Source organism: Eptatretus burgeri, chromosome 12, assembly GCF_056783735.1.
Source record: "Eptatretus burgeri isolate ZD-2024b chromosome 12, Ebu_testis_v1, whole genome shotgun sequence".
In the NCBI taxonomy this organism is placed as follows: domain Eukaryota; kingdom Metazoa; phylum Chordata; class Myxini; order Myxiniformes; family Myxinidae; genus Eptatretus; species Eptatretus burgeri.
Window position 1 is genome coordinate 38663160 of NC_140972.1, and position 24658 is coordinate 38687817.

General features: G+C 44.9%; 2 long non-coding RNA genes across 4 annotated transcripts; one reads left to right on the forward strand and one right to left on the reverse strand.

Annotated features, from left to right (window-relative positions):
- Positions 1–340: 340 nt before the first annotated feature.
- On the reverse strand, positions 341–7893 carry LOC147015447 (uncharacterized). Of its 2 annotated transcripts, none has more exons than XR_015050336.1 (2): positions 6992–7893; positions 341–3699 (listed from the first exon to the last, which is right to left on the reverse strand). It is a non-coding gene; the product is annotated as an uncharacterized LOC147015447 (long non-coding RNA). The 2 variants fall into 2 exon arrangements; XR_015050337.1 differs by lacking the exon at positions 6992–7893 and adding an exon at positions 4536–6427.
- On the forward strand, positions 5620–21579 carry LOC147015448 (uncharacterized). Of its 2 annotated transcripts, XR_015050339.1 has the most exons (4): positions 5620–5698; positions 20571–20692; positions 20837–20900; positions 21452–21579. It is a non-coding gene; the product is annotated as an uncharacterized LOC147015448 (long non-coding RNA). The 2 variants fall into 2 exon arrangements; XR_015050338.1 differs by lacking the exon at positions 21452–21579 and having other exon boundaries at positions 20837–21406.
- Positions 21580–24658: the final 3079 nt, after the last annotated feature.

Sequence of the window (24658 nt, forward strand, 5' to 3'; positions counted from 1 at the left end):
GCACAGATAATTTTTTATCGCAAACCTGACACATCACAATGGCGTCATATTCGTTTTTATGACGTCATCATTAAGAGTACGAGGATCTTCGCTTATTCGAGCTTGTTTTTCTCTGCAACCGCTCGTGTCGGATCGATGCAACAATTGAAACATCGGAGGGACTCCCCATTGAGAATATTGAAATGATAACTCTGACGTCATAAGTCACATGTTATGACAGCCATATTGGATTAATCGAAAAAATTGAGCATCTTCTCGAAACCACTCTGAAAAAAAAATTGATAACTGATGTGAAGACTCCATTCTCTGGCCCGGTATGAAGAGAGTCAACAGAAGAGGATTCACCAAAATGCAGCTTTATTGAAGGACCACACGCCAGCCAGCGGAGTTGGTGTTGGCAGCCCAACCGACAATGGAGAGCTCCCTAAACCAAACTGAGTTTTACAGTCACAAACTCTCCTTTATATACAATCTATCTCTAATTCCAATCTATGTCTGGTTATACTCCAACCTAGTTGGTGTGACAAGAACAATCTATCTCTAATTCCAATCTCTGTCTGGTTATATTCTCACCTGAGTTGGTGTGACAAGAGCTCTTATTTTATAGCCTAACAGTCGTCCATCTCCCACGTCCAAAAGTGTTATCACTGTGGGATGGTTGCAGGACAAACAGAAATCCCTTTTAAGTTCACATAAATCCAAAGAGGAAAACAGGTCTGGCTTTGGTAAAAGAACCCAGCTCTATTCGTTTCTCAGACAAAGGAATGTGGGTTGACCATTAGGGGGCAGGCCTGTGCCAATGATGGACTACCTGACAGCATTTTCAGGCGATGACCATTTTAACCTAAACAAAGGCCCAAGATTGGAATGCTTCGGAGAACCTAGGTAACGTTTTCCTCGGGTTGCTTTTACTGAAATAACACAGCCTACGTCTTTAGAGGGCATCTGGTGGATTGACTTGCTGGGACACCGTGCCACTCAAAGACAGAGAGTTTTACAGAGTATTTTAAAAGTGAGTTCGACTTCCGCCATCTAACTAATATATATGTATAAAGTATGGATCGGATGTGACCATAACATCGCACTCCTCACAATCCCTCCTTGGTCACATCTGACCATAATTTGCCATTTCCCCAAGATCACCGAATAGGTGGGCCTCCATTTGACAGCTGAGTTGACCATCCCTTGGCTCCACCACCCCCAAACGGTATTTGCAAATGCCGTGAACAGCCAATGACAACCTCCAAATGAGAAGACCCCGACGACTGGTGGCCCAGTTTAGCATCTGTCCTTCTTGCTGCCACATGCCTCACATCAAATTGTCGTAAATTTTCCTCATTCATATGATTGTGTTGGTAATTTCACAACATGCTAATTGCCCCAATATGATTTTGGTAATTCTACAAACACTAATTGTAACAATATTATTTCGATAATTCTTCAAAACACTCAAAGCAACAATATTATTTCGGTAAGTCTACTTGACACTACTTCCAACAATATTCATGAGGTAACCCTGCTAAAACACCACTTGCCACAATGCTTATTTCGATAATTATGCTTGACACTAATTGCAACAATACTGATTGACAATATGCAAATGTAATAATGGGTGAGCAGCACTGTGAGCACTCAAGGCGTGGTGTAAGCTCCTTTCTCAACTTGCGCTAGAAGACAAAAGAGGCTCATGAGATGCATATTTACATATCAGGGTCATACAAGTATTTTCCACACATGCCTTCACAATCTGGTATTGTCCATTTTCCACGATTATGCATATGCTAGTCAAAAAACTGCCACATCTGTCATAAACCTCCATCAGCATGTTACTTGAAGATTTCCTTTCTTTCTTGTTACAACTTCCTGTATCTTCGTGTGCAGTGAGATGCGTGAGTCCATGTTTGGCTTACCTTTTCACTTAAGTTCGTTGAGTAATCAGTCATACCTGGAAGAATCTTCCCCAGGGCGCCCCTTACCTCCGCCAGAGCACCTTGTTGGCCCCTCAGCTGGTAGGGGTCGGGTCTGATTGTGGCCCCATACGGAGGTCCTGGGGGTCTTCCTCCCTGAGTTCGCTGTTAATTATTATGATGGCCTGGTTGAGGGGTGAGGCTTCACAGCATTTCTTTGGACAAATGGAAATGAGAATCTTAATCAGAAATACTCCAAAAATCACCACCACAATGATTAGAAGAGCTGACCCCATCAAGTGCAGGAACCAACCTCCCCAGCCCTGAAATATGGATCTGCACCACTCATAGCCCTCTTCGAGATCCGTTCGTCCGCGAGTGAGGGCGTTTGCAACTTTTTGCAGTCGGGCCACCGCCCGGTTAGTTATGTCAGTAGGATCCGGAATCCAGACGCAACATTCTCCGTCAATCATCCCGCACACTCCTCCTTGCTCCGCCAAAAGCATATCGAAAGCTTCTCTGTTCTGCATTACCATGGCACGCATTGATACTAACATATCCGATAATTCCGTACTGTAAGCCATGGATACATTGGCTACATATTCCAAGGCTAACGAAAGTTTATCTATTCTATCGCAATTCATGACCATACCAGCTCCCGGAACCATACAAACCCAACAGTCACTACGATTTTGGATGTTGACTCTCTCGGTAGCTATAGCCACAAAGGTGTTTGGAGGTTTTACCAGAGATTCCTTGCTGCGCACCACAAAGAACATTGTGGCGCTTTCATGATGTCCCTTGATTGAACAAGTATAATCCAGATGGGTATTATCGGGGACCAGTGGGATTCAAGTAATTAAAGATGCGTGTTGACCCCATGCGAATCCCGCTTTTCTGCCATGTCCACGGTGTTTTGTTTTTCTTGTTTCTCTTACCTGCCAAGCTACTCTGACTATTTCCCCTTTTGCTGTATCCTCCTTGAGGGTTTTCCAATAAGACCAATTAGCTATTCTTATCTCTTCGTTCTGTTCCACCAGATCATAAGTTCCATTGGCTTGAATGCATGGCAACTCTATGAGTTGTTGTGGTTGGATGAGTTATGGGATTATCCCATGGTCTCCCGTATTCCTTCGGGGAATGAGGAACGAAAAAGGCTTACCCTGTCCTTTTGAAAATACCTTTACGTTATCTAGCTCTGGATTATATGTTTTTCCAAAGGCTGCGTATGTATCTTCTGCCGTTCTTTCTTCATCCGCTTCCCTCCTATGTCGTTGCTGTGTTGCTCCTCGTTCCTTTACGTTCCCTCCTTTACTGCGGAGGTGTGTACGGTCTCTTCGGCTTGAGTGTGTTCGTCCGTTGCCTAGTGACAGGCCCCAGCTGCAAAGGAGTAGTGTCAGTGCCAGGAGACGCATGTTGGATCGTCAAGGGTTCTGCCGCCGGCCCCGGTGCTCCAAGGTCTCTGTTCCCTGGTCCTCCCGGTTCCACGTTCGGCAGGGTGTCTGAGTCCTCCTGTCGTGGGCCTCTCACCACTCAGTCTCTTTGTTTTGCCGGGCCGACTCCTTCCTGGTTTGGTGGCGGTGTAGGGTGCCTTTTTACAGTGCGAGTGGTGTATTCGTGCACTCTTACCTCCCACTTTGACGGCGGAGAGCGTTGTCAAAAGTACAGTGTAAGGTTCCGTCCACTTTGGTTGTAGGGCGTTTTTCTTCAGGAACTCTTTCACCCAAATCCGATCAGTGGGTTGAAGATCATGCAAAGAAACTCCAGCTGGTATCGGTAGCGCTTCTTGCACCTGTGAGTAAAAAAATCCTGATGGTAACAGTTGGCATCTTACAATCATTCCATCATTCCTGCAAGACCAGTCCCCATCTTGCCATATCCGGGGGAGCAGAGGCCGGAAACTGCATAGGGCGTCCTGTTATTATTTTGTGGGGCGAGAGCCCCCTTGTGGCATTGATTGTTGTAATGGCCAAGCCATCGGCTCCTTTACTCATTAATTTTGCCGTGAAGGACCCTCCTTGGTCCGATGACAATCGTGTTGGAATCCCAAATTGCGGAATTACTTCCTGCAAGGCAGTCTGGCCTTCGGTTCTTCCACCAGCACTTGTTCACTCATATGTGCTTCCTCCCTCGTCACCGGTTGGCAGTAGGGAGGCTGGATTCATTGGCAAACATCTTTCGATCGTAATGTTAGTTGCCTGTAATTCAAAATTTCTCCATATTGCTCCTGTCCATCAATACCAGAGCTTGTACAATTCGCCCAAATTTTTCACACTCTTGTTAGCACAGGAGAAAAATTAATCCATGTACTTTCCCATATTTTTTTACGGACACTTTACCATTATTATAATCTAATCTTGGCTTATCACCAACTACTGAACCAACCCCAGAGGGCCGACTCAGCCCGTAAATGGAGGCCCCGCGTCAGTGGCACAGCCATGCCTCAACCAATGATGCAACCAACAGCCAAAAAGGCAGCTCACCTTCTCCACCCCCTCTTTTTTCTTCATTATAAAATAAATGGAAATTTACGCACAAACACCCACACAGGCGCTGCCCAAAGGACTGGCCCATACCAGACACACACACTCCAAAAAGAAATGGACCCCGTCGGGTCTTTATCGATACCCCCAACTCAGAAGGGAAGGTGAGCTGGAGGTGAGAAGCTTCCTTGGACCTTCCCGCCTCATGCGGCCCTTGATGATTTGGCTCGGTGGAACTCGAACCTGCAACTCGATGCTGCTGCAAACCCCAGGTCGGAGGGTAGCGTCGGTTATCAATGGAACTCCCCCCACAGGTGCCCGGTACGCATGCACGTCAGAAAGGCCGATGGTGGACGGAAGCTCGGGAGGATGTTGTCGTTGTTGGTGAATACAAGAAACCAACCACAAAACAACTCACAGCACACGCACACTTAACCCCCATTAGACATCGGACAAAGGGAGATATCCATCCACCTGGACTTCATAAAATAACTGAGCTTTGGGGACCTGAATGTCAAGTACTCATGGCTGCTAGATTCGCACACAGATCAGGCACCCATGCCCCCCAGCTGCCAGCCATTCCCAAAATAAAAATAATTTCCCTCTTACATAGAACACCTTTGAACATCCAAAATAGCCCACAAACCATCACCTCACAACACATGTCCCTCAATACGTTACTTGGGTCCTGCACAGCTGCAACTTTGCCTTTGGCAATTTGAGATTGTGCTTTTGGTCCAAACAACTTTCATCCATCTTTCAAATATATTTTTCCACAATATCAGTGCAAAAATCATTAATCTTTCAATTAACAAATTGAAATTCTTTCCTTGACTGATGTAAACTGGTCCACTATGTGTTCAAAAGTCGGCAATTATACTCAGCAGAGCAAAGCAACAGTCTGTCTTAAATTCTGTTGACCATTTGCTCTTCCTCCTTCGACAACAGGTCCCTCTTGTCTCTCTGCTGGTTGGCGGGCCTATTTTTTTTCTCTTGAGTGTAATTTTACTGTTGTGCAGTTTATAACGGCCATGCGGTGTTGTTGGCAGCTGTTCACAATCTCTTGTCACAGTGATTTTCTTTTTACCCTTGTGCAGTTCATAACGGCCATGTGGTGTTGTTGGCGGCTGTTCACAATCTTCTTTTGCAGCGATTTATTTCCCCGTTCAGGAAACGAGTATTTATCAGTTGTGTGATATATTTTCGAAACAGTGCGAATGTTTTAACAACATAAAAGGCCTTACTAAAAACAATCTGTTTTATTTCAACTGTAACAACGATTCCTTCGTGGAATTCTCAAACTCAAAGGTAATTTAACTTGCTCGAAGGTAAAACGGAACTAGTCGCCTGGTGTTGGCTCGGTGGGTGGCGTGGGGTAGGGTAGGGTAGAGTCCCTTTATAGAGAGAGGAGCGACAACTAACGATTTGACGCCATTTTGAGTCCATTCAGTGCGGTGCACGTGCAGAGCCGCCGTATGGCGCGAGTGCATTGAACCGAGTATTCCATTATGTTCTCCATGTATGAGAGATGGGAATGGTCTTTTCCATGTTGATAATGAACAAATTATGTGAAGATGACAAAATAGAAGATTTATGACAACGAAGAGCCAGATGATAAAGAAGAAATTCACAGAGCTGGTTGTGATTTAACAGTCACAGACATTTAGAACCAAGACAAATAAGGAATGAACGAGACAAGTCCACGTGCTGCTTATTTCAGCCTCATTTTAATTTCAGGGAGGCGAGAGCGAGACTCGAACTCACCTCCCTGTTTATCCATGTACATGTACAATACAATGTTAAGTTATCTTTGTATTTCTGCAGTTGTTTGACCTTGTTTATCGTGTGTGGGAATATATTTGTGTTTCTTTAATTTTCATATTTAAATTATTAATCTAAACTTTGCTGCATGTTGCCGATCATATATTCATCCCACCAAAAATAGATTAGCCCACCCCACCCGGCCTCCTCACTCTCACCCTCTCACCCTCTCACCCTCTCACCCTCTCACCCTCTCACCCTCTCACCCTCTCACCCTCTCACTCTCTCACTCTCTCACCCTCTCACCCTCTCACCCTCTCACTCTCTCACCCTCTCACCCTCTCACTCTCTCGCTCTCTCTCACCCTCTCACCCTCTCACCCTCTCACCCTCTCTCTCTCTCACTCACTCTCTCACTCTCTCACCCTCTCACCCTCTCACCCTCTCACTCTCTCACCCTCTCACTCTCTCACCCTCTCACCCTCTCACTCTCTCACTCTCTCACTCTCTCACCCTCTCACCCTCTCACCCTCTCACCCTCTCACTCTCTCACCCTCTCACCCTCTCACCCTCTCACTCTCTCACTCTCTCACCCTCTCACCCTCTCACCCTCTCACCCTCTCACCCTCTCACCCTCTCACCCTCTCACCCTCTCACCCTCTCACCCTCTCACCCTCTCACTCTCTCACCCTCTCACATACATATACAAATTACATATTTACAATCTCACACATAGACGTGTGTACTAATGCACACACATACAAAATATAAATTGAAAGTCACACACACAAACACAAGTTAATGTCCTCACACATTCAAATCAACAGAGACAAATACATACATTCAATGCATGCCCCCCAGTCCCGACCATGCTCCACTCAGAAGTTAGATGGGCTCCGTTCTGTGCTTCTATGGGGTGTCGACCTGTTTAGTATCCTGAGATCTGGCAGTCTACACCCACACCAATAGATTTTGAATCTTTGGTATAACCTACTCTTAAAAGCTGGGGTTTGGGTTTAGGGTTAGATTTTGGTTTAGGGTGAGGGTCAGAATTGGGGTTAGTGTTGACCCTAACTCCGCCTTTGAAGAGTGGGCCGTGTTAGTCCGTGGGCCGTGTTAGTCCGTGGGCCGAGTTTGCCCGGATCCGTTCTCCGTTCATTCGTCTTTGTTTTGACTTTAGTTTGACTTTGACTTTGAGTCTGAGTCTGACTTTGGAGACATGATCTGGAGTCTCGACCCTATATTAATTGATCCAGCTCGAAGACTCTAACTCAAACTTAATTTTAAATAAAGATGCCTTCCCCTTCAAGTGCTAATTAATCCACGAGCAATGGATAACAAGCCTGGAAAGCCAAAGCAAAGGCCAGTCTCACTCGCTGCACACAAGTATACTCATTTGGGACCATTACCACCATCACACTGACCTGGCAGAGAACTGACCAAGAAGTTGCTTTCCATCCAACACGACTGACTCTGTTCTGCCAGATTTTCCGTCTTTTAGCATCTGATGAAAATCGACATCTTGAATCCCTTCTCAGTTCTATTTGTGCACCCAGAGGCGCAACAACCTGTCATTTTGTCGTTAAATCGATGTAAAACACGAATGAGAACGCTGCGTACAGCGGGAACGTTAAAACGCTGACCGATATGCGTCCGATCCTGTCCGCGATGGACTCAAAATGGCTCCACGCAATCACGTGACGAGATTTTTCCGGACCCTCTATGTCGCTATTCTCTCTATAAAGGGACTCTCGGGTAGGGTGGGGTAGGGTAGTAGGGTGGGATAGGGTAGTAGAGTGGGGTTGGGTAGTAGGGTGGGATAGAGTAGTAGGGTGGGATAGGGTAGTAGAGTGGGGTAGGGTAGCAGGTGGGATAGGGTAGTAGAGTGGGGTTGGGTAGTAGGGTGGGATAGGGTAGTAGGGTGGGGTTGGGTAGTAGGGTGGGGTTGGGTAGTAGGGTGGGGTTGGGTAGTAGGGTGGGGTTGGGTAGTAGGGTGAGGTTGGGTAGTAGGGTGAGGTTGGGTAGTAGGGTGGGATAGGGTAGTAGAGTGGGGTTGGGTAGTAGAGTGGGGTTGGGTAGTAGGGTGGGGTTGGGTCGTAGGGTGGGATAGGGTAGTAGAGTGGGGTTGGGTAGTAGGGTGGGATAGGGTCGTAGGGTGGGATAGGGTAGTAGGGTGGGATAGGGTAGTAGGGTGGGGTTGGGTAGTAGGGTGGGATAGGGTAGTAGGGTGGGATAGGGTAGTAGGGTGGGGTTGGGTAGTAGGGTGGGATAGGGTAGTAGAGTGGGGTTGGGTAGTAGGGTGGGATAGGGTAGTAGAGTGGGGTTGGGTAGTAGGGTGGGGTTGGGTAGTAGGGTGGGGTTGGGTAGTAGGGTGGGGTTGGGTAGTAGGGTGGGGTAGGGTCGTAGGCTGAGGTTGGGTAGTAGGGTGGGATAGGGTAGTAGAGTGGGGTTGGGTAGTAGAGTGGGGTTGGGTAGTAGGGTGGGATAGGGTAGTAGAGTGGGGTTGGGTAGTAGGGTGGGGTTGGGTAGTAGGGTGGGGTTGGGTAGTAGGGTGGGATAGGGTAGTAGGGTGGGGTTGGGTAGTAGGGTGGGATAGGGTAGTAGGGTGGGGTTGGGTCGGGTTGGGTGGCGGCTCGAGCTGCCCGGGTCCTGAGTTCAATCCCCGTCGGCCGCTGAATTAATACACGAGGGAGTTGACTAAGCTTGCCATCCCTCCCAAGGCCGGCGAAATGAGTGCGAGCTCCAGCGCGTCCACTGGTACAGGGGCACTGCATCATCGACACAGTCGCGCTTACAACCACCACACTTTGTACAACTCCAGACACCCGAGATCATCGGTCTATCTCCCGCCCGAGAGAGCTTGCCTGAGATCATGCATCATGCCTAAATCGTAGAGATCTACATATTATGTTTGTATTCGACTTCATAAATTACACGGCACTTTTTTTTTGGCACGGTCGATTCAGCACGGCCCGGATGTCCACCCGGTTTAGCTGTAAACCTTTGCTCTGGCACTCAAGCGAGTCATCACCAGCACAACGATCGAGGATCAACCACAATTCCCTCCAATCGTGTCGATCTTCACCACACATTAACTCACTCATTCTTAGTTCATTCACACCAATTCATTATACCGTTGCGATTCTCAAAAAAATATAGTTTCCTTTATTCATTCATTACCGTGCACTTGTAATGAATGAGGTGAAAACCAACCAATTTTATGAGCCTCGACCCCGTTTCCCAACAAACGTAAATTTCCTTGGTCTACCATTCATTTCCTCTTTGCCGACTTGAGTCGGATACTCAAAACTTCATGTTTTGTTCGGCCGGAAGTGACGTTTCACAACCAACAACAACCGCAAATCAACAAATATTATCGTATCCAGAATCATACCGGAAGCGGAAAAGCCTTTATTGACGCGGAGACAATTCACTCGTGTCTGACAAAAAAAAATGCTTCGATAAACCACAACAACAACAACAACAACAACACAATTACAAGTCAGAATAATACGTCACTTCCCGATCCATTCACCGTGTTGTCTTCTTCTTCCTCTATTTTTGTTCCCCAGCTGTACACATCAATCCGATGTCCGTTCGAGTTGCCCCAAAACGATCATACATGCATCATCATTTTTATTATTATTATTATTATTAATACCAGGTATTCAAATGGTACATCCGAGGAGACCATCCATTTATCATGTATTTATCAACGTACAGTGTTCACAGCCAAGACAGTAGAAAGAGTTCATTCAACAGTGCGCTGAGTCGATGCGCGATGACATCATCACGCACACGTTCGAGCTTTGTTCGTCTCATTGACTCGCCGACTTGACCGCGAACGATCACGTGACAAATATCACAACAATATGTTTAAAACGTTCGTTTCTCATCGGAATTTTTATAGAGCCTTATAAAGGGCGTCTCAAAACCTTGTAGAATGTTCTCATTTATCTCTTAAACCCTCACAATAAGCCGTCCCTCGATGGACCAATTCTCGTGCTTTTGTCCTGCCTGCGAGATCCGCAGCGTCACGTGACTCGCACACGTCACCGTCCTCAGTGCTTGATATATTTTCCTCTTTAAGAGTGGGTTTCACATCGGATTTACTTTTTCACACAGAGACCTCACGTGCCTGCTTCACACTCAAGCTTAGTGCAGATTTCATTTAAAATTCCTGTCTTGCCTGGAAACCACAATCCAAATGTATTCAACACACACACACACACACACACACACACACACACACACACACACACACACACACACACACACACACACACACACACACACACACACACACACAACATACACACAGACACTCACACTCACACACACACACAACATACACACAGACACTCACACTCACACTCACACTCACACTCACACTCACACTCACACAGACACACACACACATACACGCACACACACACACACATAGACACACACACAGACACAGACACTCACACACACACACAGACACACACACACAGACACACACACACACACACACACTCACACACACAAACAGACACACACACATACACGCACACACACATACACGCACACACACACACACACACACACATAGACACACACACACACACATAGACAGACACACAGACACACACACACACACACACATAGACAGACACACAGACACACAGACACACACACAGACAGACACAGACACACAGACACACACACACAGACACACAGACACACACGGACACACACACAGACACACACACACACACACACACACACACACAGACACACAGACACACAGACACACACACACACACACACACACACACACACACACACAGACACAGACACAAGTTCCAGGTTGACACACTCAACTTGCGTCGAACACAAACTCAACCTTTCCAACCACATTCTATCTTATGTTCTTACCTTATCACCTCCCTGATAGCTTCAAATCGTTTCTCCATTTATTGCACGTAACCGGGGTCCCGTTCTTACCAACAGCCTTAAAGCCTAAATCCAGGACTTTAACCGATCTGTCTCTCACACCCAAACTCAGAAAACGGGACTCGAACCTATTTTCTCCTTATTTCACGTGGATATCTATTATCCTCTTCACACAACAACCTTCACGTGGCCGTACTCCCCTTCCACAGAATACAGGACTCGAACCTGTCTCTCCGTATTTCACGTGGATATCCTCATCCTCCACCTTTCACGGTCAATAAATTCAGCCTATCAGCCCCTGTGGTCCTTCAATAAACCCACATCTGACCCTCCTCATATGTTTACCGTTATTAGTTTGTTCCCTCAGCAGGCCCTGGAGCTGCGTTCAACGGAACTCTCTCCGCCAGGTGTGCAGTTCTTACCTAAACTAGGGCTGTCCTTTTGCAGGAGCCCGACGTGTTGCGCACCACGCACCGATTAGCTGAGACCCTTGTAAGTGCTGGACACCAAGCGGAGCTCCTCTGATCCACAGCTTCAGAGTCCTGTGAGGTCCCGTATCTGGGTCGCCAATTGTGAAGACTCCATTCTCCGGCCCGGTATGAAGAGAGTCAACAGAAGAGGATTCACTAAAATACAGCTTTATTGAAGGACCACACGCCAGCGGAGTTGGTGTTGGCAGCCCAACCGACAATAGAGAGCTCCCTAAACCAAACTGAGTTTTACATTCACAAACTCTCCTTTATATACAATCTATCTCTAATTCCAATCTATGTCTGGTTATATTCTCACCTAGTTGGTGTGACAAGAACAATCTATATCTGGTTATATTCTCACCTAGTTGGTGTGACAAGAACAATCTATATCTGGTTATATTCTAACCCGAGTTGGTATGACAAGAGCTCTTATTTTATGGCCTAACAGTCGTCCATCTCCCACGTCCAAAAGTGTTATCACTGTGGGATGGTTGCAGGACAAACAGAAATCCCTTTTCAGTTCCGATAAATCCAAAGAAGAAAACAGGTCTGGCTTTGGGAAAAGAACCCAGCTCTATTCGTTTCTCAGACAAAGGAATGTGGGTTGACCATTAGGGGGCAGCCCTGTGCCAATGATGGACTTGCTGACAGCATTTTCAGGCTCTGACCGTTTTAACCTAAACAAAGGCCCAAGATTGGAATGCTTAGGAGAACCGAGGTAACGTTTTCCTCAGGTTGCTTTCACTGAAATAACACAGCCTACGTCTTTAGGGGGCATCTGGTGGATTGACTTGATGGGACACCGTGCCACGAAAAGACCGAGTTTTACAGAGTATTTTAAAAGTGGGTTCGAATCCCTACATCTAACTAATATATATGTATTAAGTATGGATCGGAAGTGACCATAACATCGTACTCCTCACAAGTGACAAATGTCAAACTCCCCATGGGGGTATCCAGGGTGATAATGATGACATAATCAACGAAGTGGTCTTCCACCCATGATAAGTTGAATATAAATCCTTATTTGAAAAATCTGAAATGTCAATCATCTGGTGAATAATTAAATCTATGAGGTCATCAGTCACGTGGTCTGGCAGCCAGATTCGATTGAAAATAAAAACGCAAAAAATCTTCTCCTCCAGAACCGCTGAACAGATCGATGTGAAACTTCATACATATGATTGACGAGCCATGGGGAATATAGTTTGAATTATTTTCATATTCATCTTGATTGATGCAATTTAGCTTTAATGTTCACAAAAGTGGTCATTAAATATCCTCATAATCAATAGTTAAAGCGACAGATAATGGCAATGTAAGCACTAAAAATGGGGGGGGGGGGGGGAGGGTTGCATGTTTTTTGTGGAGTTCTACTGGAGCTTTCTGATGTGGAATGTAACACACCAAAATTATCGTCATGACCTCCTGAGTTGATTAGACTCATTAACTACAAAGAACCCGGAAGAATTCCCATATTTTAAATGCACGCCATGTTAAGGTGTATAGAGCAGCTCAATAGGTCCTTCCACGGCATGGCATTTTAATTACAAAAAGAATGATAACATTTAAACAAAGCATATATTAATTAATACTCATCATATTCACGATAATAATCATAGTGGTTGTTCCATTTGGCAGTAATAATAAAAATAATAATAATAATAATAATAATAAAAAACATATAATCTCCACCCTGACCCAAACTCATTTGGGCTTGTGGAAAAGGTAAGCCAATGCTCAAACAGTATGGCAGGCAGGTGTGCTGCAAGGCCATGGAGACCAATAAAAATTTGGTCCAACGGATCAACGGCCCACTCGTGTGACAGAAAAGGATGTGATGTGTGACATCAATGATACGGGTGTCATACCCATAATAGGTCGGCCATAAAAGTAGTGTGTTCAGTTAATGATGGTATTGTTGTTTCGTATGAGTGCATGAGGGGATGATTGAATTGTTTGCATCCCGTGTGCACCTTTTAAAACTTCCCCATAGCCTGAGATGGATCAAGAGGTGCTCTGACACCAGTCAGCCCATGTGATGGCATCGCGGTGGTAACTATGGACCGCATGAGTGGCACAGCCTGTCTGGTTGGAGGGATACTCGGGCATTGCAGGCATAGCCATGGCAGATGTGATAAAAGGGGTAGCTCATGAGGATCAGGAGGGAGTGGAGCTGATGTGTTGAAGAAGCTGACAAACTGTTGGAGTCAGAGCCGGGAATCAGGGCTTGTGCACGTCCTATTCACTTTCTTGTGTCTTGGCCCTTCCAGCTCTCTTGCCGCTCTTCATGCTATCTCCCTTGCCGGGCTGTTCTCTCTGACCACTCTTCACACACTCTTGCCGCTCTGCTCTCCATTCTCTTTGCTCCACTGGACAATTCGCCTAAATCCTTGGGGGAGGTAAAGTTTCTAACGTTCATTTTAAGGGCTGCCACACACTAGTCAACGCAATGCAACAAGATTGTCAATGAGAGCTTTTGAGAATCGTGTAATGTTCGGCAGTTGATGATCGTCGTCAACTTGTCAATCTCCTAAGAAGTCAACTGACTTCCATATAAAATAGAGAATGAGATAAGATTAATATCTTGTATCTGTTCCACAAACTACCAACTACCATTCAGGCACTCAAAGACATTTTTCCTTCCAATTTTTTTTTCATGAAATATGTGGAGGCCCCCTGGCAACTGCCCAGCTTGTCCATGCCGAAATCCAGCCCTGGGGCAGTGGGGCTTTTGTAGCCCACTTGACATGTGCTGAGTGTGTCAAGTTTTTTTTGTCGGATTTGGTTACCCTGTTTGAAGCCCAAAAAGCTAAATGTAATAGTCTGAGCTGGCAAGTCTCTGTCTTTGAATTACATTGACATATACCGTGTGTGTGTGTGTGTGTGTACATGTGTGCGTGCGTGCGTGTGCATGCATGTTTGAGTGCTTGCGTTTGAGTCAAAGTCTGTTTCAATTGCAATTTATTGCCTGTAGCCAAAAAAAACCCGCAAAGTTTTGTGACTTGCTCTGCAGCTGAGATGGCACCCCTGAATGTCGCGTTTTGCTTTCCATGGACTGACGCTCCACTACCTCATTAAAGAGTTTTGCCCGAATACCTTGTTTCTGCTGTCATCGAATGATAAAGATGGTGCGTTTGAAAGCCAATAATTGATTAACTTGGTTGGAAAGTCGATAATTGATTTACTTGGAGTAAAATTTATGTTCATTTAATGATAAAAATGGAGAAGAAGCTGATATTTGAGTTTATTCCAACGGTACATTCCCAGGGTGAACGGGTACCTGAATTTACTCGTAAATATAAATAGGGTTTATCTTTGACAGCAAGTTCCACGAGCAAGTTGTTGAATGCTCTCTGAGTGGCCTTCTGTCCAGCCAGAAGATGACCCACAGCCATTTCTTTCTCCCAGTACGTGGTCAGCGAGGTATCAGCACTAAATTGCCAAAGCAGCATTGCTCATAGCTTTCACCGTTCTCATCCTCTACCTCCATTTCTTCTTCAATACCATTTTGTTTCAGGAAAACAGTGTCGTCAACACTCGTGTATTGTGTAACAGTCTCTGACAGACCGAGACGAGACGAAGATCCTCTTTTGTCACGTCGGCATTGTGTCGGATCGTGTGCGGTACCTCAAGCGACCGGCTGGATGAGCAATTCTGACCAGAGGACCGGGTGAAGGAAGAATTGCGCTAACCGCTTGATCATGGCTCCTTTTGATTTTGGCTATTCATGAAGCTGTATCTTTGGCGTAAGGGGTCAGTATTGACAGGCCCGTTGACAATAACATTCTAGAATTGTTGGAAAATTGAACCTACTGTGTATTATTATGCCTGGTGTTGACTTAATGGTGAGGGTTGTGGGCTTGGGATCCCATGATCTTGAGTTCAAACCCAAATCGACTGTTGAATTAATACCAGGTGGGGTAGACTCAGCCTGTCATCCTTCCTCGGTCGTCAAAAAGAGTGCCAGCTTGCTGGTATAGTGTGACGGAGTGGTGACCCATCCAGGATTGTGTCCAATAGCCAAGGGGTCTGCTTAGGCAGCACCAACACTCTGCACAGAGTATAGCCCCAGTGGATGGAAAACACCCCTTTTGAACATACGTAATGAACAGCCTTATTTAATTATATCCTTCATCAGGCTATCCTCGGCCACCTCACTCTCTGGGGTCTGAAGGCGTACCTAGGTTATGTAGCTAGGCCTGAAGGCGCTGTGTTTTTTGGCCTGCTCAACTGTGCCTTGACTTAACAGGCCACAATGATTTTTTTTGTAGACCTTGTTGAAGCTCGTATGAGAGCTAACACGCAACACACAGCAAGGGGGGCATGAGACAATCGGGGCGGGAGAGGGAAGGACAAAACAGTGGGGAACAGTGACATTCAGAGATCTGTGGAAGGGAACATGGGGTATACAAGATGGACACCACAGGGACTTTCAGGAAGAAAAGCAGGGAATTTGAATAAGGTGGGTTTGAGGTGGATTAACGGGGTAAGAAAAGATTGAGGATTTGGATGGGGAAAGATAAGAGGTGGTGGTGAACAGTTGTTTTGGAGGTTTGGAGGGAAGAATGGGATTAAACAGAGTTTTGGAGTTTATTTCAAAGGCGGGAAAAAAGAGGAATAAAAGAGTGAAGGTGAGCAGTGATTCGTGATTTTGGTATTTTTCCAGAAGGGGGTTGTTGGAAGACCTTGAGCGCCCTGCGGAAATATGATGGGGACAAATTGCAGACAGATCGGGGAGGGGGGTGAGACCAGAGAGGACAGAAAGACCACCGACTTGCCTGCAGTGAGAGAGTGAGAGGCCAAAGACAGCCTCATCGTGGGAGATGCCAATGATCCGAAATGCCTTGGTTTCCACAGGGTGAAGCCGAGAAAGGTGAGAAGCTGGAGCACCAGCCCAGAGGGGAGAGCAGTACTCCATCAGGCTGCAGATAAAAGCTTTGTATGTAGTCAGGAGCTCAGGTGGGCTGAGGAATGACTTTGCACGATGGAGGATTCCCAGTCGGTGACTGGCTTTGGAGGCCAGGTTGGAAATATGGCTTTCCTTGGAAAGATCATGGCAGATAGTGGGACCCAGAAGCTTGAAAGGAAAGGACTTCTTCCAGAGGATTGTTGAGAAAGTAGATGGGGGAGGAGGGGGTTCCGAACGGTCCTTTTGGAGAGACATAGTGAGAGTGTGAGATTTGTCAGAGTTGAAGGACATGCTCCACGTGTTGGACCAGCTTGTGATTTTATCCAAATCTGCAGAGAGCGAAGAGGCTGCTGCTTGCTGATATGATGGATGACAGATGGTACGGCAAACAGTGGAGTCCTCAGCGAAGAGATAAAGAGGATTTTCCAGAGAGATCATTAATGAAAACCAGAAAAATAACAGGGCCCAGAACGCTGCCTTGAGGAACTCCAGCCTGGACAGGATGAGGAGATGAGAGAACTCCATGAAGGACCACACGTTGGCTGCGACAGGAGAGGAAGTCTGCGAGCCATGAGTGGAGATGTCCTTGGATACCACAGGAAAATACTAAGAGAGGGGGCAGAGAGATAGGGGGAGGTAGAGGGACGGAGGGGGAGATTGGGGAGAGAGGGAAGGTGTGCGGGGGGGGGGGAGAGGAGCGGGCTGGAGGAAAGAGAAAGAGAGAGACAGGTGAGAAACAGCAAATGAGATCAAGGCTTACCGTGCTGTATTTAACCCCCGGGGATCTTTAACTGGTCAAGGGTTAAACATGACCATCACCGCCGCGCCTCAACACAAAGCGCCATTTCCTGTGTGTTTTGTATTTTACGGCGATGGCCCCGCTTCACACAGGGGCGGCAAAGGTTTCATCGGCTTTACCTGTGTCCTTCTGAACCAAGTAAGACGGACAACTGACTGAAGTACAACACAATGACTGTGAGATCGCAGGTACGGGGGGGGGGGGCAGAATGCAGTCATTGTTGCGATGCTTGCTTCTCGTACTGATATAATTGAAGAGTGGAGGATTGGATGCTGGAGTGAAATGAAAAACCAAGGTTGGAGAAACAAGGAAAGATGCTTTTGGAAAGGAACCTTCCTTCAGGTCGAGCAATGAGAAGAGAAATTTAAAATAATTTTTACAGTCAATGGTTTAAGAACAGGATTTGAATTCGATATTGATTGAAGTTCTCATGGAATCTGCAAGTGGGTTTGGTAAGCTGGTAGGAGTGAAGGATGTTGGAAAAACGAAGCAGATTTCTGATTGACAGTCCTTCCAGAGGTTTGTTGAGAAAGTCGATGGGGGGGGGGGGGGCTCTAAACGGTCCTTTCGGAGAGACATAGTGAGAGTGTGAGATTTGTCAGAATTGAAGGACGTGCTCCACGTGTTTGACCAGCTTGTGATTATATCCAGATCTGCAGAGAGCGAAGAGGCTGCTGCTTGCTGAAATGAGGGATGACAGATGGTACGGCAGAGGGTGGAGTCATCAGCAAAGAGATAAGGAGGATTTTCCAGAGTTGGAGAGATCATTGATGAAAACCAGAAAAACACCAGGGCCCAGAATGCTGCCTTGAGGAACTTCAGCCTGGACAGGATGAGGGGATGAGAGAACTCCATTAAGGACCACACATTGGCTGCGACAGGAGAGGAAGTCTGCGCGCCATGAGTGGAGATGTCCTTGGATACCACATGAAAATACGAAGAGAGGGAATACAAAGAGTCGGACTGCAGCATAGCAAACCGATTGTTCAAATTTACATAAAAGTACCAAAATTGGTACACATGTAGAATAATGTATTCCGAGCAATTCGAGATATGGAGCCACCCGAGATTGTGCCTTGGTCAGCATACATCCATCTATAATTACAGCAGTGTGTGTGTGTGTGTGTGTGTGTGTGTGTGTGTGTGTGTGTGTGTGTGTGTGTGTGTGTGTGTCTGTCAGTGTGTGTGTGGGGGTGTGACCGCTGTTTCTTGAGAACCACTGGTCCGATCGAATTGAAACTTGCCAGATATATTGCTTTCGACCTGAGGATGTGCCTTTTCAAGGTTTGATATTAATCGGACAAGTGCTTCCCAAGTTACGGCTATTTATTTACCAAACCAATGACGAGACACATTGTTGCGTGGGCGTGGCCGATGGGGAAGGGAACCTCAGCCGCGTTCCCCATTACAGGTTACAACGTACGGGCTTCCGGATAATGATGACTTCGTGTATTCTAATAATTTCTCAATTTCTTATGCGCATTTATAGATAAACACAATGCCCCAACTTATGATCGTTTTCATGTTAGACGGTGTATAAATTTCGGTAACATCAGAGTGCTGGTATGCTCCGAACCAGGAAGTAAATTTTTTTCTCTCTCTTCTCTTCTCTTTTTGTTTTTCCTTGCCACGACATTGCGAAAAGGTAAAATACGTTGGCGCTAATTCAATAATTGGGTATTAAAACTAAATTGCGAATAATATGTGAAAATCCGGGCCACGCCCTTACAGGCACGCGAGAGCGAAGAAACGGCCTGTGTGGTTGTTGTTTGTTGCTCGCGGTTTGAATAATTATTTAATATAATTTTTTATTATAATTATTATTTTTTACGGGCACGTACTAGTTATTCTACATGTGTACCCATTTTGGTGCTTTTATGCAAATTTGAACAAATTATCTGAAATATCAGACGACGCTGCTGGACGAGAGAGGGGACAGAGAGATGGGGGGAGAGTTAAATCAAGATGAGTTAAAATTCTTGTGATCTATCCGACATGGGGATGACTGTGCCAAGAAGGTAACTTTCCCACCAAAATTATCGTAACAATTATGTTCACAATTAAGGATATTCTTCTCCATTAAAGGAAGTATTTACAGCAATATATATATATATATTTATATATATATCTATATATATATATATATATATATATATATATATATATATATATATATATATATATATATATATATACATATAAATATATATACATATACATATATATATATATATATATATCTACATATATATATATATATATATATATATATATATATATATATATATATATATATATATATATATATATATATATATATATATATATATGAATATACACGATGATGTGCACTAATGAAGTCACACATGATGTACAGTAATGAAGTCATGTATGATGTACAGTAATGAAGTCATGTATGATGTGCAGTTATGAAGTCATGTATGATGTGCAGTAATGAAGTCATGTATGATGTACAGTTATGAAGTCATGTATGATGTACAGTAATGAAGTCATGTATGATGTACAGTAATGAAGTCATGTATGATGTTCAGTAAGGAAGTCATGTATGATGGACAGTAATGAAGTCATGTATGATGTTCAGTAACAAGGTCACGCATGATGTCCAGTCATGAACACCAAGGGTTCATATCTGTAGTTCCCTTCATGATTGGCGTTGATTGTGTGAATCAGGGAGGGACCTCACCTTCTTTATGTATTCATTTGAATTATTAAATTTTCCACAGTCATAGTTATTAAGTTCTCATCATGATCGTCTTCACAAGGAAGTGACAGATTGACAAACATGGACAAAAAAAGGATTCAGGTGATGAAATAAGTCCAGAGTGTTTATCGTACCTTAGTTCTGGACACCGTTCAGTTGAAAAATTTTGAATCGGCCATCTGCATGAGCCTGGTGTATCTTTTTGCATTTCTGGAGAGCTTATATGATGGAGTGATGAGAGAGTCACTCCCAAACATGGCATCCTCCTCTCCAGCGGGCATCACGAGGACTTCTTCCTCTGCACACAAACATCAACAAAAGGAAGTCAAAATCACTCAAGAGCATTGTCATCATAATCTCCATCATTATTCTGCCTTCTAACACAATCCTGGAATGAATATCTCTCTCGATCTCTCTGTGCTTCTCCCTCTCCCTCATTTTGTGCATTTCAGTTCATGTTTTATTTCACCTTCCCCTCCACTTTCACATCTTGATTTTCTTCATCACCAAATCCCACTGTGTCACCGAACAAGGGAATTGAGGCAATTTGGTCCATCATTTCTGTGCTTCATACAGAGCCCACAAATCCCCACTTACTGCACAAACTGAAATAACAAAACCTCATCTGATGACGTCGAAGCGAACCAGGATGGACTGCTTCGTGGGAGGCAGCTCGAGTCACCCGTCGATGATTGAAGGTGGGATTGTAAAGATTTGATTTTTCAAACAATTAATTTTAATGAACATCTTGGTGTTCACAACGATTTCTTTATGGATATGTTAACACTCATTCCAGACTTTCACTGATTGGAATAATTGTTTGGTGCTTGTCTGGCTTCCAGTGAAACAATATATTCATTTGTTCTCAACACTACTGAAGCACAGACCAAATGGGACACGATGGAGGTGAAGAACATGTAATTTAGATAAAGTTTGGAATATTTTGTAATGTAAGGCAAGATCTTGGTAACTTACGTGCCAGCCGGTAAGATGGTTTCTTGTACTTGGGTGGTGGTGGAGGGAACGGGCCCCTCTTCTGAGGGGTCTTTGGAAAAACAATAAAAATATGAAAGATTAAATATATTTTTGTGTTCATCAGTTTGATAACTTGTTCAGGATGTGGCACAGAAGGAAATGCACTGATAGAACAGGTAACCAATGAAAAGGTGAATTATTTGATCTCATCCAATCAAGGGAGTTAAAATTATTGCGATCTATCCTGCATGGGGATGACCGCAGCAATAAGTTACCTTTCCCACTAAAATTATAATTACAATTATCTTCACAATCAAGGATATTCTTCTTCATCAAAGGAAGTATTTACAGCAATGTTTATAAAAGACTAAATGCTAAAATCTATTTCAACTTCAGGTCTTCATCTTGAGGATAGCTGTGTTTGTACCCAGAATGTTCACCCCTTCATCGACAAAGTACTGATGGATGTTTACCTGTTGAAGGTCCTGAATATGGTGTGGCCCCTCAACACCTTGCTGCTTCTGCTGATGTTTCAGCCCTTGATCAGCGCAAGGTTTTTGTTCCTGCTGGAACCCTTGAACAACATGCTGTGGCTGTTGTTGCTGCTGTTTTGCTTCATTATCACGGGGAGGGTTCTGTTGTTGCTGCAACTCTTCAACAATGTGCTGTGTATGTTGTTGCTGTTGTTGGAGGCCGTGATCATGGCGAGGATTCTGTTGTTGCTGCGTCCCGTGAACACCGTGGGGTTTCCTTTCAACCCAAACACTTTTCTCTGCTGCCTTGCTTTGTTTCTTCATTTGCTTTTTGAACAACTGTTTCTGTTGCTGCTTCAGCCGTTGCTTGTCATTCCATTTCTGAGACCACTCTTGGGAAGTCTCATTCTGTTGTTGCTGTTGATGCACTTTCCCATCAGCAAGTTTTTCCACATGTTCTGTGTCCTCCACATCAAGACTCGCTTTCCCCTCCTTTTTGGTCTCGTCGGATTTCTGAAAGGGTTTCTCGAGTTCTTGATCCATTGCCGACTCTTTTTCCCGTTCAACTCCTCGATTCTTTTCTTGTTCGAGTTGTTTCTGCTTTTCACATTCGACTCGTCTCTGTACTTCCTGCTCTCGTCGTGTTTCCTCCCTTTCCTCACTTTTCCACACCTCGTATTCCCGTGTGCGCACATCGTTTTCCCTCTTATTAATCCCCTGCTCCAGCTGATGTGCCTCTTTCTCTCGAAGGAAAAAATCTTCCTCTTTTATTTTTTTTCTCTCTAAAAATCTCTCTTGTTCCCTCCGCTCCTCCTCTTCTCGTTGGTACATCACTCTCGCCATTTCCTCAACATCCTTTTCTCGTTCTCTCATCTCCTTCTCTTGTTGACACGTCTCAATCTCTCGATGTTTTATTTCCCCTTCTTTTAACACCTTCCTTTTTTCGAATCGTGCCCGTTTTTCCCACTCCATTTCCTCGAGTTCAGAAATCCCTTTCTGTAATTTCTCCACCACATGCTCACTCTTTAACACCTCTTTCTCTTTTTGTTCGATCTCAAGGTGTCTACGTGCATGCTCCTGATACACCGATTCCCTCCATTTTTCAAATTCTTCGAGTTCTCCCCGAACTTCCTCTTCTATTCGTCTCCACTCTGAAGAGTTTTTTTTCTTTTTCTCTTCATCATGTTTTTCCATTTGCTCCTCCTCATCTTTTTTCCTCAGTTCCTCTTCCTTGCTTTTCCTCTGCTGTTCTTCCTCTATTTCTTTCTGCATTTCCTTCTCTTTTTTCCATTCCTCTTCCTCATATTTTTGTTGCACAACTTTTCCCTGAACTGTTTGCTCTCCAAGCTGAATGAGGAGTTCTCTTTCCTTCAGTTCTTCCTCTTTTTGGTGCAACTTTTCACCCCTTTCCTGTAGTTTTTCATGCTCTCTCAGCCACAACTTTGTTCTTTCATCCTCTTGTTCCTTCACATTCTGCATCTCCACGGCTTTGTTTTTTGGAACTTCCTCGAGCAACGGCTGCTCTTTCTTCCCCATGTTCTTTAAATGTCTCCGGCCACATCCAAAACTGCAAGAAACAAACACAATACTTGTCAGTTCGAGCTAAAATGAAGCACAGTATCTATTACATAATGTGAAGTGTGGTGTCTGTTTGTGTGTGTGTTTGTATGGTTACACGTTCGGCTGTCTCCCATATCCGGCGGCCGCTTCCCACACTGTGTTTTAAAAGCTCTGCATGCAGGAAAAGCTCAACATTGAAGCAGAAGAAAAGCATAACACCAAACGAGATACCTTTTAAATGTATAAATACAACATGGAATCGCAGTTTGTTTTACAGTGCATGAAGATACGACCTGGGCTGACAGTGTGGCTTTGACGTACGCACACTCATCGACCCATAAGGGTTCGATCACCGAACAACATTACATTTGTGTTTGAAGCTTGTTATTTATTTATTTATTTATTTATTATGCAATGTAAAGGCTCAGAGAAGAGCTCACACACAGAACATATAAAAAGTGACCAGGAGACAAGAGGGACGGGAGAGGAAGCACAAAACAGTGGGAAACAGAGATATGAGGAGATCTGTGGAAGGGAGAGGGATGGAGCGGGGTACACGGGGTAAACAAGATGTATGATGCACAGTCATGAAGTCATGTATCATTGATGATTGTTGAAAATCGCTTGATGAAAAAATACAATTACTGAACATGACTTCATTACTGTACATCATACATGACTTCATTACTGAACATCTTACATGACTACAGGGACTTTCAGGAAGGAAGGCAGGGAATTTGAAGGAGGGAGGCTTGGGTGGATTAACGGGGATCATGAAAAGATCATGGACAAGATCGTGGTTTTGGATAGGGCAAGATAAGAGATGGTGGTGAACAGCTGTTTTTAAAACCTGGAGGGAAGAGTGGGATTCATGAGTGTGTGGGAGTTTGCTCTAAAGCTGGAAAAAAAGAGGAATAAAAGAAAGAAGGTGAGCAGTGATTCGTGATTTTGGTAGTTTTCCCAGAAGGGGGTTGCTAGTGGACCATGAGCTCCCTGCAGTAATATGGGCGGTGCAGAAAGCAGACAGATCCAGGGGGGAGGTCGGAGAGGAGACTGTAGAAGACCTGCCTCTGGTGTGAGAATGAGAGACCCAAAGACTCAGCCTCATCATGGGAGATACCAATGATACGAAATGCCTTGGTTTCCACAGTGTGAAACAGCTGAGAAAGGTGAGAGGTGGGAGCACCAGCCCAGAGGGAAGAGAAGTACTCCATCAGACTGTGGAGGATGAAAGCTTTGTACATGGTCAGGAGGTCAGGTATGCCAATGACGGACTTTGCACGATGGAGGATGCCCAATCGGCGACTGGCTTTGGAGGCCAGCTTGGAGATGTTGCTTTCCCAGGAAAGATCATGGCAGATAGTGAGACCAAAAACTTTAAATAAAGGACTTCTTCAAGAGGATTGTTGAGAAAGTAGATGGGGAGGGAGGGTGGGTGGTTCCAGATGGTCCTTTTGGAGTGATGTTGAGTGTGAAATTTGTAAGCATTGAAAGGCATGTTCCACGTGTTGGACCAGCGTGTGATTTTATCCAGATTTGCAGAGTCAAGAGGCTGCTGCTTGCCGGTCTGATTGATGACATGGTACAGCAGATGGTGGAGTCATCAGCAAAGAGATAAATAGGATTTTTCAGAGTTGGAGAGATCATTGATGAAAA